Genomic DNA, 14,004 nt, shown 5'->3' on the forward strand with positions numbered 1-14,004 from the left:
TAGAGTTTTTAAACTGTGAGTCACAATAATAAATGGGTCTTCCCTGGTGGCTCAGTAGGTAAAGAATCTGCCTGCAGTTCAGGAGACCCTGGTTTCATCCCTGGGTTGTGAAGATATCCTGCAGTAGGAAATGGCAACTCCCTCCAATATTCTTGCCTGGAAAATCCCATGGACAGAGAAGCCTGGAGGGCCATAGTCCATGGAGTCACTAGAGTCAACGTGACTTGGCGACTAAACCATCACCATAGTAATAAATAAGTACTCACACAAGTTTCACAAAACATTTTCCTTTACCACATTCAACACTCTGATATTTTTTCTTTTATGTTCAACTTCGTTGGAAAGACATTTTGGCTATGACCTAGTAAATTTGACAGTGACTTGAGGTTTGAGAAACATTGCCTTAGTGATAGTATTAACTTTACTAGTGTGTAATGTCCTATTTCCTCTTATATCTATTTTATTTATATCTATTTCTTTTCTAGAATAGCAGATTATATATATATTAGCAAAATAGAATCACTTGTTTAATAACCTACTTGTATATATGTTATAAAGGATGTTTTGATATAAATATCAAGAGACTTGTCATTTACAATATTCTTTCCATTATCTGCAATTAAAAAAATTAAGTTCTTTCTCTTTGAGATTGCTAAACTTTATTTAAAGCTTAACTTTTAAAATTTTTTGGCATTTAACAATTCTCTCTCTCCAATACACAATGGAGAAGGAAATGGCAACCCACTCCAGTATTCTTGCCTGGAGAATCCCATGGACAGAGGAGCCTGGCAGGCTATAGTCTGTGGGGTTGCAGAGAGTCGGACATGACTGAGCAACTTCACAAGTAAGCCAACACACAAACATACTTACTGTAAACATACTGATTTATTGAAATCAAAGTCACTTCTAGTCTTTGAAATGAACAGGCCCATATCTGCTGGTGTGGTTCTTTGTAGGAACTATCTCTTGTCCTTTTTTGACATGGATGGAGGAAGAGACTATCAGCATCTTATAGCTTTACATCAGTGTTTTCACATTTGAATCATCAAGGGAACTTTTTAGAAATCCTGTTTTCTGGGTTTGCACTCCATCCCAAATAAATCAGAGTATGAGTGTTTGGTGGTCAGAGCTAGGCAGCAGTGTTTTTAAAAGATTGCTTGGTGATTCCAATGTGCAGCAAAATCTGGAGCCACTCCTGTAGGATTTTTTTGTCTGTTTTTATTAAAATGAAAGAAAAGGAAGAGCGTTTTTCTTTTTTAAATTTAACAGCTATTAACCACAGTGGCAAACTATCTGTCCATTGTAATTTCATGCCTAGGGACTCTGGTGATGGTAACTTTCCTAAAAATAGAAATAAGTTCATAAGATTTTAAAATAACTATTTTCAAATAACTTTCTTTGTTTTATAAAACACTGTGACGGTATGGTAATGTTTTAGAACAGGCAGTTTTTCACCTTGACGGTAAGAGAAGAGCAACCTGGAGAATACGGTCTTCTCAATTTCTATGTGGAAGCATTTGTACTTCCCCTCCAGCTTATCATGATTAAAATGTGGTGATCAGTGCTCTCTCTGCAACCTCTACAGACATCCATAAGGTAGCTTTTCTCCAGATACACTGAAATTGGAAGGTTGTCCGGAAGTACTGCTTGTTTGACATCTGATGTCATTCTCAAAAGAATAAATGCCACAGCATCTAGAATAGTTCTAATCCATGGAACAAATGCAGAATTCGAGGGGAGGAATTCAGTGTAGCCATGCCAGCCATTTATCATATTTCTATTCAGTTATAGAGGGATTACCTCCAAAATGTACTAGATGGAAAAATTTCTTACCCTTAATATAGGCCAGATACAAGCAGCTTACTCAGATCGCTTCATAGTTCATGGCAGCCTCCCAAGTCATTCATTTTTAAGTGGTTGCATCCATTTGAGTCATGATGAGAACATCACCCAGCAAACTGAGTCATAAGTTAATTTACATATTTGAGAAGTTGTATTCTGTATATTGCAAGAGAAATATCACCTAAATTTTATATTTTTGTTTCATTCAGATTCAGAATCCACGAAAGTATGGAAGGTTATTACTTTCTGTTATTGTCTTTAGGAATAGTAAGTTTGAATTGAGCTGTTTGGGTTTATATAATGTTTATATATTGGAGCATTACATCATAACTAACAGATAAGATGAAATGAAATCTGTTCATTTGCTGAGAAAGGTAATTTAGGATATATAAATTCATCAGCTCTAGGACTAAAAATAGTTAAAACTCAGAAGATTAAAAGGAAAAAGCTTGTTTAAATATATTTTGGGTTTCCTAAACTTAAAGTATTAGAAAAATTATAGTTTTTGTTATATACAAACAATGCAATTTGTTCAGTCTTTAGAAATCTGCAGGTTCTGGGATTTAAAAATAAAAGAGAACCACAGCAATGAGGAAAGTTAAAGTTATTGATTCTACTTATTTTTTTACACTGCCTACTACCCACCTCTCCAAATGCAATATTTCATCTGTGCAAGAATTAAGTATTTATTAATGTTCAAGAACTAGGCAGTCATCTGACCATGCCTTATTATAGCTCACTCCTAAATTTAGAAGTGTTTCCAGATTGAAAAATGGTAAAAGGAATAGAGAACAAATGCACAGTTTTTAGTTTACTCCTTGTTTTGGATTTTATATATTTTTTTGAAGCTAAATTTTATTATCCTAATCAGACTGTATTGAGCTTTTTAAGAGAGCGAGGTAAAATTGTGTTAGAATTTTTTGAGATCTGAAGGTTTTATTTGTATAAATATATTTCTTTTATTTAATTGGCATACTTTCTAGAAATGATATATAGTCAATTTTTAAAAATTCAGACATTTCCTATTTCTGAATTATCTGTGTACATTGCTTCTCACTTGCTTCCATCTGCCAGTCTTTTGATTACTTTTACTCCTTATTTTTACTCGATAACAAAAAAGGGAAGTTTATGGTAAAAAAAATGAAATCTGTTTATCAGTGAATGCAATTTGGCAAGAAGGAGGATACAAATATTTCTAAAATGAAATCTTCAGACTAATGGATTTTATTTCTTCTTGCTCTTTTTGCAGTCTTAAACTACAATTAAAGGTTTTAGTTTATTTTTATTACAAACTGAAAGCAACACTGTAATAGTTCATTTCATAGAAATCCTAGTGAACATGTACTCCAGGAGGGAACTCTTTAACGTGAATGCCTGAACCAAAGCTCAGGATTTCTCTACCGTTATTTCAAAAGCCTCCCTGATAGATCTCCAGACCAGTTGTCTCAATACTCCTCTTTTTTCTCTATGGATTGCCAGTTGAAAGATGAATTATAATGGACAGTGATACACCCTCATTTCCATTATGAGTTATGAACAGTGGTACACCCCCATGTCTCTGTTTACGGTTACTATAGTTTAGATAAATTTTCTTTCTCTTCTACCACTCTTTTGTGTTCACAACTTTGAGAAATGATAAGTAGCTCCTCTCCACAGAAAGACTGAGGACACTTCAGTTAAGGTAAAACTGATACAGTAAGAGCTTTTTATGTTGATCTGAGTATTTTAATATAGCAAGCCCTTGTTGATTGCTTACTATGATAGAGGCTTAGATATAGGCACCATGGAAAATGTAGGATGAATTAAATATGGATTATCTGTGAAACACTATATTGTTGTGAAACACTATATTGCATGATGAAAAGTGGGGAGTGATGAATTCTAGAAGAGAAGAATAGGTAGAATCCTTTGGGACCATAGGAGAAAATGTGATTACACATCTAGTTGAGGGAATCATGAAAGGCTTTTTGAGTGTGTTACTTGTTGAGCTTGGATTTGCAGAAGTCAGGAGTTGGAAAGATATTCTGGAAAGGAAAAAAAGACTCTTAAGCCAAGTGTAGGAGGTAGAGAAGCAGAAGCCTATTTGGGAAATAGTGATAGATTTGATGCTTAGGAAATAAGTGTAGAGAAGGTAATAGAACGGTAAATTTGGAAAGACCTGATGCCATAAAATGGATCATCTTGATGCAACACCTTGAGTCTTAGGTTAAGACAAACAGGGCTTCTGATTAAATGACAATAACTCAATTGGATTAAATTTAACTGACTTTTTACTATGAATTCCATTAGAAGAAACCATGTTGTGCTATTGTGCAACTTAAATTGTTCATTTAATATTTTAAGGCTAAATTTCTAAATCAGTACATGATTGCATTCTCCTAACATCTTTACTATTAATATTATATGGGTAAATTATATCTGGCTTAACTAGTCCTTACTGATACACATGTAGTTGTTACTAGGTTTTTCTGTTGTAAAAAATGCTATGTTATATGTATCTCTGTGTACTTGTGTTAGATATCTATTTGGTAAGTTTCTAAAAGTAGAATTTCTGGGCTAAAGGCTGTTTCGGTTTACAGTTACTCCATGGGTGTATGAGATTTTGTTTCCTCACTCACTTACCAATTCCAACTGTGTCAGTCGACGTAATTAAAAATTTGACTGTACTGATGAAATTAGAAATTGACATCTAAAATAGGGAGGTATCCACTAGCTACAGAAAATGTAATTTTGGAGGATGTGTAATCCTGGGGTAAGGGATGCTGTGACAGTTTAAGAGAAAGTTGACAGGAATAATGTTATGTGCCTTTCTAGGTTGTTAGTTAAAGTTTTGGGAGGAAAATATATTATTTTCATTTTAAAACAAGCTGAATATTTTAAAGGTAGAATTTGGTATTTATGTGATTTTTAAATTAATAAAATGAATAATTATAATGTTTCATTATTAATGTTTATGATAGCATTTTTTTTATATTGGAGTGCCGTACAAATTTTATTAGTGTGTTAGTCAACAACCTATTACAGGACATAAAATCTCTTTTCATTGCTCAACCAAACCATCAGTATATAAGAAAAAGGGGTGGCAAATTGTTCATTTCTTCAAATGTTCTAGTAGAATAGTTTCATACACAAATCAAAAGTGTCATAGAGTAGAATTTAGTTATAAACACCTGCTTCTCTCTCTGTTTTTCAGTTTATAGGCAAACTATTACATTGCCTTAGCTAATTTTACTTATTTCTTATATATTTTACTTTTAATAAAAAAGTCACTCTTTAAACGCAGATATCAAATGATTTTCTTATAGCTACCACATCGTCTACACTACTCCCTCGACTGGTAGATGAATTGAAGGGGATAGAGGCTAATTCATATTTAAAATAACACATTCAATAGAAAGAAGCTAAGAAAAGATACAGACTTTTCAGTCACTCTGAGTTTCTCTAGGAGGACTTCAGAATTCTTTAGCAGCACAACTCTTTTTCAAAGTGCAGAAGGCAGAGTGTGAAAGTGGCAGTGTTCGTTGGAGCAGGCGGAGGTCTGCGGATTTCTGCCCCCAGGCCTCTCTTCCTTAGTTCCTCCGTGACTCCTGCGGTTACCTCCAGCAGGTCTAGGTTGCTGGGAACCTAGTGCAGGAACCATACTCTCCTAGGCAGTTTTGGTGCTCTTGCTTTTTTGGAGCCATTAGGTGAAAGCCCACAGATTACTCAATGGGTTATTCTGTATTGCAAATAAGTCCTGAATTTACTATATGAAACTTTAAAGACCCCAGATTTTAGGTTCCATTTTTCTTGGCTGAAGCAAGACAGGTCTTTGAATTTGATCTTATATTGTTTGCATGAGCTAGGTAACCATAGTTAATAAAGCAAGCTACCTTTGCGACCCTCAAAGAACTTCCCTGTTATGATTCATTGACCTTTCTCTATGGATTTCTTTTAGAACATGAATCTTCAGGGAAATTTTATATTTGGACTGGATGCTTTGGGCTCTTATCCTGACGTCTGGGCTCTCCTAAATCAAAATAGTTATTTTGGTGGAAAAGTTAAAAAAAAACTTAAATTTTATAGCAGTTGCCTTTAAATAATCATGTATTTCTGAGATATGTTAAGTAAGCTTTGATGGTTAATGTATTGATTCATTTTAAAAGTAGATTAATTCTAAAAATTTTGCCTTAAAGTATTATATTATTAATAATACCCCTTCTTTATCAATCAACATGCTGCAGATATATGACATCTATCAACATAGCAGATCTATGACATGTGGCAGATAATTAAACTCACTAATGCCAGTGCTGTGCATTAAAACTTATTAAACCCCAAAGGAGATTGGAAGTGTCATAAAGTGTTCCTATTGACGTTCAAAAACTTTGTCCATGAAGTATGAACCAAGATTGAACTGAAAAGAGAGAAACTATACAGAGAGTTTTCTTTTTTGTCAGCGTTCTTTGATAAATACTTTAAATTATTATGATAGTTAGTGACAGTGAGCAGAGGACTCTGTATAACCTGAAATATTCTAGATAACTCTCAGTACAAACAGTGTACATGGCCATCAAGCCAGCTTTCTTACTTAATGCCATGGTTTGCAAAGGTATTAAGTTAACTGTGTTAGCTTATGGATTTAGTTAAAATTTTTAAAAATGATCTTTTTACCTTTAACTAATGAATGAGTTAGAGAAAGTTGACTATTCTGCATTTTCTAATCAGGTTCATAGCATTTTCAGTTCTGATTAGCATTATATTAATCCTTTGACTATTTAAATTACATTTTTCTTAAGATATTTATGAAATGCTAATAAACTATTAAGTGAACAAGTAATACAATATGTGATAATTTTTACACCATTCCTATATTGCATAAGATTTTAATACAAACTTACTGTATTCTTGATATTTTACATGTTTATTTTACCTTCTGGTAAATGTGTAGATGATATTTTGAGAAGCATGTTTCATATTCACTTTAACAACTTATTCTTGACAGTATGTGCCCTATCTTACGTATCAACTGGAAGGATCTTAAAAATTTTTGAAAAGGATGAGTCTAGGAAAAAAAAATTCATATTCTAGTTTGTTTGTTTTAAAAATATTATGGAGATTTAAGACTTAGTTTTTAGTACCAAGCCAAGGGATTGTGTTGTTTGCTGACTTTTACCAGACATCCTGCTAATTAGGGTAGAATAATCAGGGCAGCTTCCAAACATTATATCATGTACATCAAATCTTACTAACATTATAGGCCACATAGGTAGCAATAATAAATTAAATATGGTTCTGTGTGTTGTTATATAACAGTATCACATCTTTTTCAGAGTGTTTGGCTTGCTATCGCTTGTGTCTAAATATGGGAAGACCATTTTTTCCAATGTGCTGCAGTGAACCTCCAGTGGATAGTAGTTTTTATCGAATACTTTAACAGCATTTATGACACTTTGGCCTTCTGCCTTTTTTATTTTATCCTGTTTATTGGTCTCACTGGAATAAATCTCAGGGACTTAAAATAAGCAAGTAGATAATTTCCTATTTACTTTTGTTTTAATATACTCTTTCTTAGCTGGTAATAATCTAAAAACCTTTGTAAAATTTCATGGACTACCTCTATATACTAATTACTATCTGCCTATCTATAATGAAGTTGTCTGATAAGCAAATTGCAAATACTGGCTTTAACAAATATGCTCATCACAAAATATTTAATTTGAAATAAAAATAAAACTCAAAACCACATTTTTATCTATTAGATTTAGAAATCAATGTGTAGGTATATCTTAAAAATACTTTTGTAAATAAATCATATCACCAATTGCTTTTTAATTCTAAATTTATAGCATTCTAAACTCCTCAAATTAGTTTTTTTGTCATGTGTTTTCTCAAAAAATACATATTTCATTGTTAGGATTGTATAACATTTCTGAAAAATATTGTCATCTGTGTACATCTTTATTTACAGCTATGATGGTAAATTATTACTGATAATTTATAAAGCTTGTAAACTACTCTCTACAACAACCCTGCAAGATGAGGATTGGCTTCATTTTACAGATAGATTGAAGCACAAGTTTGTTATCTTTCCCATGGGTATATGACTGATAAATGTTAGAGCGAGAATTAACCTCAGATTTGGCTTGCCTGAAACCATGTACTCTTCAGTACATTATTGGCTGCCTCAAATCAGGAGGACATGTGCATGCGCACTAAGTTGCTTCAGCCGTGTCTGACTCTTTGCGACCCTGTGGGCTGTAGCCCACTAGGGTCCTCTGTCCATGGAATTCTCCAGGCAAGAACACTGGGATGGGTTGATGGGTTGCCATTTCTTCCTTCAGGTTTATTGAAGTATTTAAAAGTCCAGTATAGAGTCATTTGGTCTTGGAAGAAGGAAGCTGCCTGATATAGGTGTGAGATGGTAGGGGTAGAGACTGGGAAGAGAGGGAAGAAATGCAGATAACCCTTTAGAATCCTTTCAGCACTTTGATTTTGTATTTCTAAAATCTGCCTCTGTACAAATTATTATTATCATGCCTCTAGCCCTTACCTCAAATAAATACCCTTGGATTCAATTTATTATAATATGGGTTAGAAATTCAAGTCAAGTATTTAAGAATCAACTAATATTCAGATTTTTAAAAAACAAGCAAAAATAGTATTTCAGACACCAAGGCAACTCTGGAAGAAAGATGATTTTAAAAAATACTAAAAATATTATAGTGATAATAGTAATAATAAATACTTACTGAATGCTTACTTTATGACATTTGTGCTAAGGTATATTAACTATGTATAATGTATATTAACTAATTCAATTCTCATAATAATATCTCCAGTGAGATACTTTTCCTCATTTTTCAGATGAAGAATAGAGTCATTTGCCTAAAGACATTGTAAACAGTAGCTGAGTTAGGATTTGAACTCAGGTAATCTGGTTTCAGAATAATGACTGTTATTAGCAATGTTATTAAAATAAACGATATGGTAACTGATCTCTTTTTCAACTACTATAAAAGCAGTATGAAGAAAAAAAATTGTATCAAATAAAAGTTAAGAACTTAAGAAGGAAAGTAAATCTTCAATGGGTCCTTTAGAACTTTAGTTTATTTAAAGATATAAATATGAGCAAAATAATTTTCATTTTTCAAGAAATAATATTTTATTTCAGGAATACAATACTCATTATTTATTCCAAATGGAATAATAAGATAGTATGTTTGTGAATTGGCTAAGATTTTCCTCTTTGTTGGTTTCTCATGAGTCTTTATAGTTTCTAATAAGTAGACCAATTTCTAATAAGTAGAACTATAAACAGTTTAGGCTATGTAAGCTTGTTTTATACATCATGAACTGAAAGGATTTCAGCTTTTGTTCAAAATTATCAATGTTTCAGTTATATTTTTGTTATATGGCTTCTTCATACAACAAAAATGCAATATATCTGGTAAAGTAAAATTATTTTGACTTAGAAAAAAAGCATTTTCACCAATAAAATGTACATTTTATTTATTTTATTTATTTATTTTTTTAAAATGTACATTTAAAAAAGGCAGTATTTGTAGAATTATTTAGAAACTTGTTACATTTCTGAAGAATTAGCTAGTCTCTCATTTGGCCAGTAATAATGGTTAGAACCTTTGAATGAGATTGCTAAAATTAAAAGTTTTAATAGTTTCTTTGATGTTTAGGGTGCAAGATTTACTAAAATTCTTATGTAGAGTACATGGTAGGTCTAATTGGGTATTTACACTTAGAGATCAAGTTTTGGGTTTGTTTTTGTTTTTTTTTGGTAACATTTTTTGTATTAAAGTTGGACATCCTCTTTTATTTTTTAAGAACTTTTTATTTTATATTGGAGTATGACATTTGTTCTAAGGTATATTAACCTCGTAGTTAACAATGGTGTGATAGTTTCAGATGCACAGCAGAGAAACTCGGCCAGACGTATACATGTACCCATTCTTCCTCAAATTCCCCTCCCATTCAGGCTATGTTATATGCTTTGTTTTATTGTTAACTTCAAAATGTAAATCTTTTTTTTCCTGAGAAAGGAGCAATTTCCACAAAAAGGGAAAGAGATAGGACATGTAAAAGAGAAAAAATAATAATGAAAGTATTTCTTTTCTACTTATGTGGCTTATTTTGAGTATCAGTTACCTATGTGTAAATTGTGAAATAATTTTTCTCTCATAGTTTAAAAATGCGTATTTTTATGAATGTACTTTTATTTTATGGTCTAAACTTTCAAATAAGGCTATAAAAGGGAGTGACTACTTCTGCATTAGAAATTATTTTCAATAATTTAATCCATACCTTATTATGGAAAAACTCATTGACCCTGTTTGTCAAGACCAACTCTACAAAACTCATTTCTGTGTCTGCAGTGATAAATGGTCTGAAACTAGATTGTTATACATTTTCTCCCCAGACACATTGCTCCCTCTCTTCCCACCCCAACACTGTCCTTCTGAACAAGTCCTAGGTTTACTTTGTTGGGCAAGACACAATTGTAACCCTTGTTTTTGACTGCCCTCCCCACACTGTGTCTCTGTTTTACATATTATTTTTCTCTTTCCTCAGTTACCTCATATGCTCTTGCTTTCTCCTGTATCTATTCACATTTGCTCAAAAACGCTCCCAGTGGTTTTCAAGCATGGCTACCCATTAGAATCACTTAACATTCTCTATCATTTCTCCCCGCACCGCACCCCTTCCCCCCAAAAACCAAATACCCAGGCTAAAATAAGAATCTCTGTCATTTTTACAAACAGATAAGCAAAAAATAGATGCCTAGTGCATCGACATTTTTAAGAAGCGTCCCAGATAATTCTAATAATTAGCCAGGCAAAGTCATAAAGGTATGCTCTCCTATTATTCCATTTGGAATAAACAATGAATATTATATACCTGAAATAAAATATTAATTCTTTTTTGAGAAATAAAATTTATTTTGCTCAGGGATTAGCCATTACATGAAATGATGAAATATTTGTTTCAGGAGTCATTAGACGGGGTGAAAAGAAGACATTTGGGGCCTGGGTGCTTTTCCTGTATACTTAAACTCACATTTACATGGAAAGTGCTTCATGAGCTTACCCATAAAGCTAACCACGGTATACCTGGTAACCTAGTGAGGCGAGACGGAGTAGGAGTGTGTGTCTGTAGAATTTGCTTCATTTGTGTTTATCATCCCCAAGTAGGTGGTGTTAGGAAAACAAGAAGTAAAATTTATCTATACCTTCTCCTAAAAGCTACTAATTCTCTTAATTTGACATTTTCAATAGCATAAACTATTCTGACTTAGTCTCTTCCTACCTAGTGTTTGCAAAAAATCAATGCATTATATAATAGGAATTAATGCTAGTTTTGATAGCTTACCCATTACTCAAGTACCTTTGTAGAAGGAAAACAAAAAAACACCTTTTTTGGGTAGATCAATAAATAACATCCAGAGCTTGATTAAATCTGAGCACAGGCTCTGGCATTTAGATTAGGTGTTGTCTGAAACTTGCATGGATTAATCAATTTTTGTCTTTTAAAGATCTTACACTGAGATGCACCATAGTGGATCAAATATTTTTAGTTAACTGAAATGAAAGCAGTATCCATCACCTACCTATGGTTTTGGAAATTGTTTTGCTGTTTGGTTGAATTAAGATTGTTCAGACTATCTGATGGAACCCTTTCAGACTGGTTCTTGAGGAATTAAGCCCATCCGAGGTGTCTTTAAAGTCTGTGTTACTTTGGATTAAGTAAGATTTTTATAGAAAAATTAATTATATGTTGGGAAAGTAAGGTATTGGGAATTACTTCTGAGTTCTGTAAGTCATTTAATTTTGTTGAGTCACTATTTCTCCACCAGTAGTTTGGGAATAATAATGATTGTCCTGTACATACTTTAGAGGGATTTGGAGAAGGAAGATTTTGCTATGAATATATTAAAATTCAGTAAGTCTTTGTTGAAATATTTTAATAAAATGGGTAATAAAGGTAGTGAATTCAAGCAATAAAAATTGTTAATATTATTAACAAATCAGCAGTCACAAATGGTGTATTGTGCCCCCAGAGTGCTTTATAATACCTTTTCTGCATAATTTTGAAGACGTATTTTAATGAGTCGCTTATGTCTATTTCTCCTATGAGGCTTAACTGATCTTGAGGGCGGGTTCTGTATTTGTCTTTGTATTGGGTCTAATATAGCCCTTGGCACATAATAGGTTCAATAAATGTTCACTCAACGAGTATTTTTCTTATATATCTAGAATAAAAATGTTAATCACTTAAAAAATCATTATATCTGTACTTTTTTATTTTTGGGGAGAATACTATTAGAAAACATAATTTTATTATCTCTGAAGCTATGCAAATACACATGTAAGAGAAGATTCAGTACTTTTGAAAATTCCCATTGGATTGGAAAGTGAATTATGTTAAGTTGGAATGACCTAGTAGAGCACTCATTACTGAGTTACAGTAGGTGGAGAGAAGTATCAAGGAAAGATCATGGGTTTTGAAGCTGGGCAGATCTGGATTTGAATCTGCCACTTTCAAGATAGATGATCTTGGGGAAATTTCTTAATGTGTCAGTTTCAATTTCTTTATTTGTGAAAAGGGGATAATACTATTTACTTCATAGACTGTAATGAGTAAGTAGCATCCTTGGTAAAGCATCTGATATAATGTCTGGACATGGCAGGGGCTATATTAGCTGTTACTGATAAGCTAGCAAAAGGATTCTTTTCAGGTAGAAAATAAAGATGTGCTTTTCTTTTTCAAAGGCAGACGTTTCAATTGAATAGGAATTTCTGCCTTTTTACTTTTTCTTTTAATTTGCTGTAAGATAATTTTGAGAGGTTTTCAAATGAAGCATAATGAAAGATTGCATAGAATATATTTTACTCCTTACTCACAAGGGATCTTGTACTATCAGAGGATTACAAGGTGAAGCTAAGCTGGTGGTTTTCATTCTAACCTCTGTTAGTCCCTGTCACCAAACTACCACACAATTTGGAGCATTTGCCAGTGTTGGCTCAAGAGAGGCCAATCGAGACACTAATAGATGCATTTTCTCCATGAGTACACCCTTGGATCACACATAGAATTCCTATTAATAGCAATGAGAGTTAAACTTGTAAATCCCTTATGCACTGATGGGAGAATAGACCTTTTAGTTTACTTAGCCATCTTCCAGTTATTTGGCACTTTCCCCATCCCTTGTGAGTTCTCCAACATTTTCATTAAAGGCTTTTCTATTTTCTATTCTGCTTCATTCAGTTTGGGTTGTAATTCACGTTGGCCTGATGCCTTGGCAGCAGTGAATAATTCTAATTGCCTCACTATCTATCTAGTCTGGCCTAATCATAAAGCCTTTCAACTTTTCATTCAGGCTTCCAGCAGTATCAACTTCATGGGTCACAAACTTCCCACTCATATCCTTTCATTGCAGTTTAGCTGCTTACCTCTTATGTTTTTAAGAAACTCCAGAGAGTTCATCATTATTTCATTCCTTTTCTGTTATACCATCTTACCCTTTCTGTAAAACTGAAGCAAGCACTGCAGAAACCTAAAGATGCAAGACGACTTTTGTCCAGACATTGTATCAGACGAGCTAGATACCCTAGTTCTCATTTATTTTAGTCAGTTATAGTAAAGGGTTAGAAACTAGAAGGAAAGTTTTAAGTATTCTTCCATGTCTGTTCTGTCACCTCTTTATAGTCAGCTCCGCTTTGTTGTCTACCTACTTTAATATACATTTTTCTTTTCTGATCCTAAAAGATAGATATAGTATGAGAACCATAATGGTTACTGAAAACAAAGGTCTTGCTTTGAACTGTTGTGATTTTTTGGCAGACAGGGAGCCTTCTCCGAATCTCTATATAGTAAGGGTGTTCTCTTTTGATTTTGTGTAGCAATGCTTATTGTTTATCTTAGAAATTTTATGGGGACCTTTCTCATATGGAAAAAATGTGTTTTAAAGAACCTCAAAAAATTTAAAAGGGAAGAAATACACATTCATTTATTATGAAATATTTTATTTTTCTTTATTACTTTTCTTTTAAAAAATATTCTAAACATTTAAAATCTTTTGTTATGGAAATTTTTAAATATTTCAAATATAAAGTAGTATATAATGAATTTCGATTTATTTACTGATTGATCTAGAGGCTTTAACAGATT

The sequence above is a fragment of the Cervus canadensis genome, chromosome 15, assembly GCF_019320065.1.
Source record: "Cervus canadensis isolate Bull #8, Minnesota chromosome 15, ASM1932006v1, whole genome shotgun sequence".
Classification (NCBI taxonomy): domain Eukaryota; kingdom Metazoa; phylum Chordata; class Mammalia; order Artiodactyla; family Cervidae; genus Cervus; species Cervus canadensis.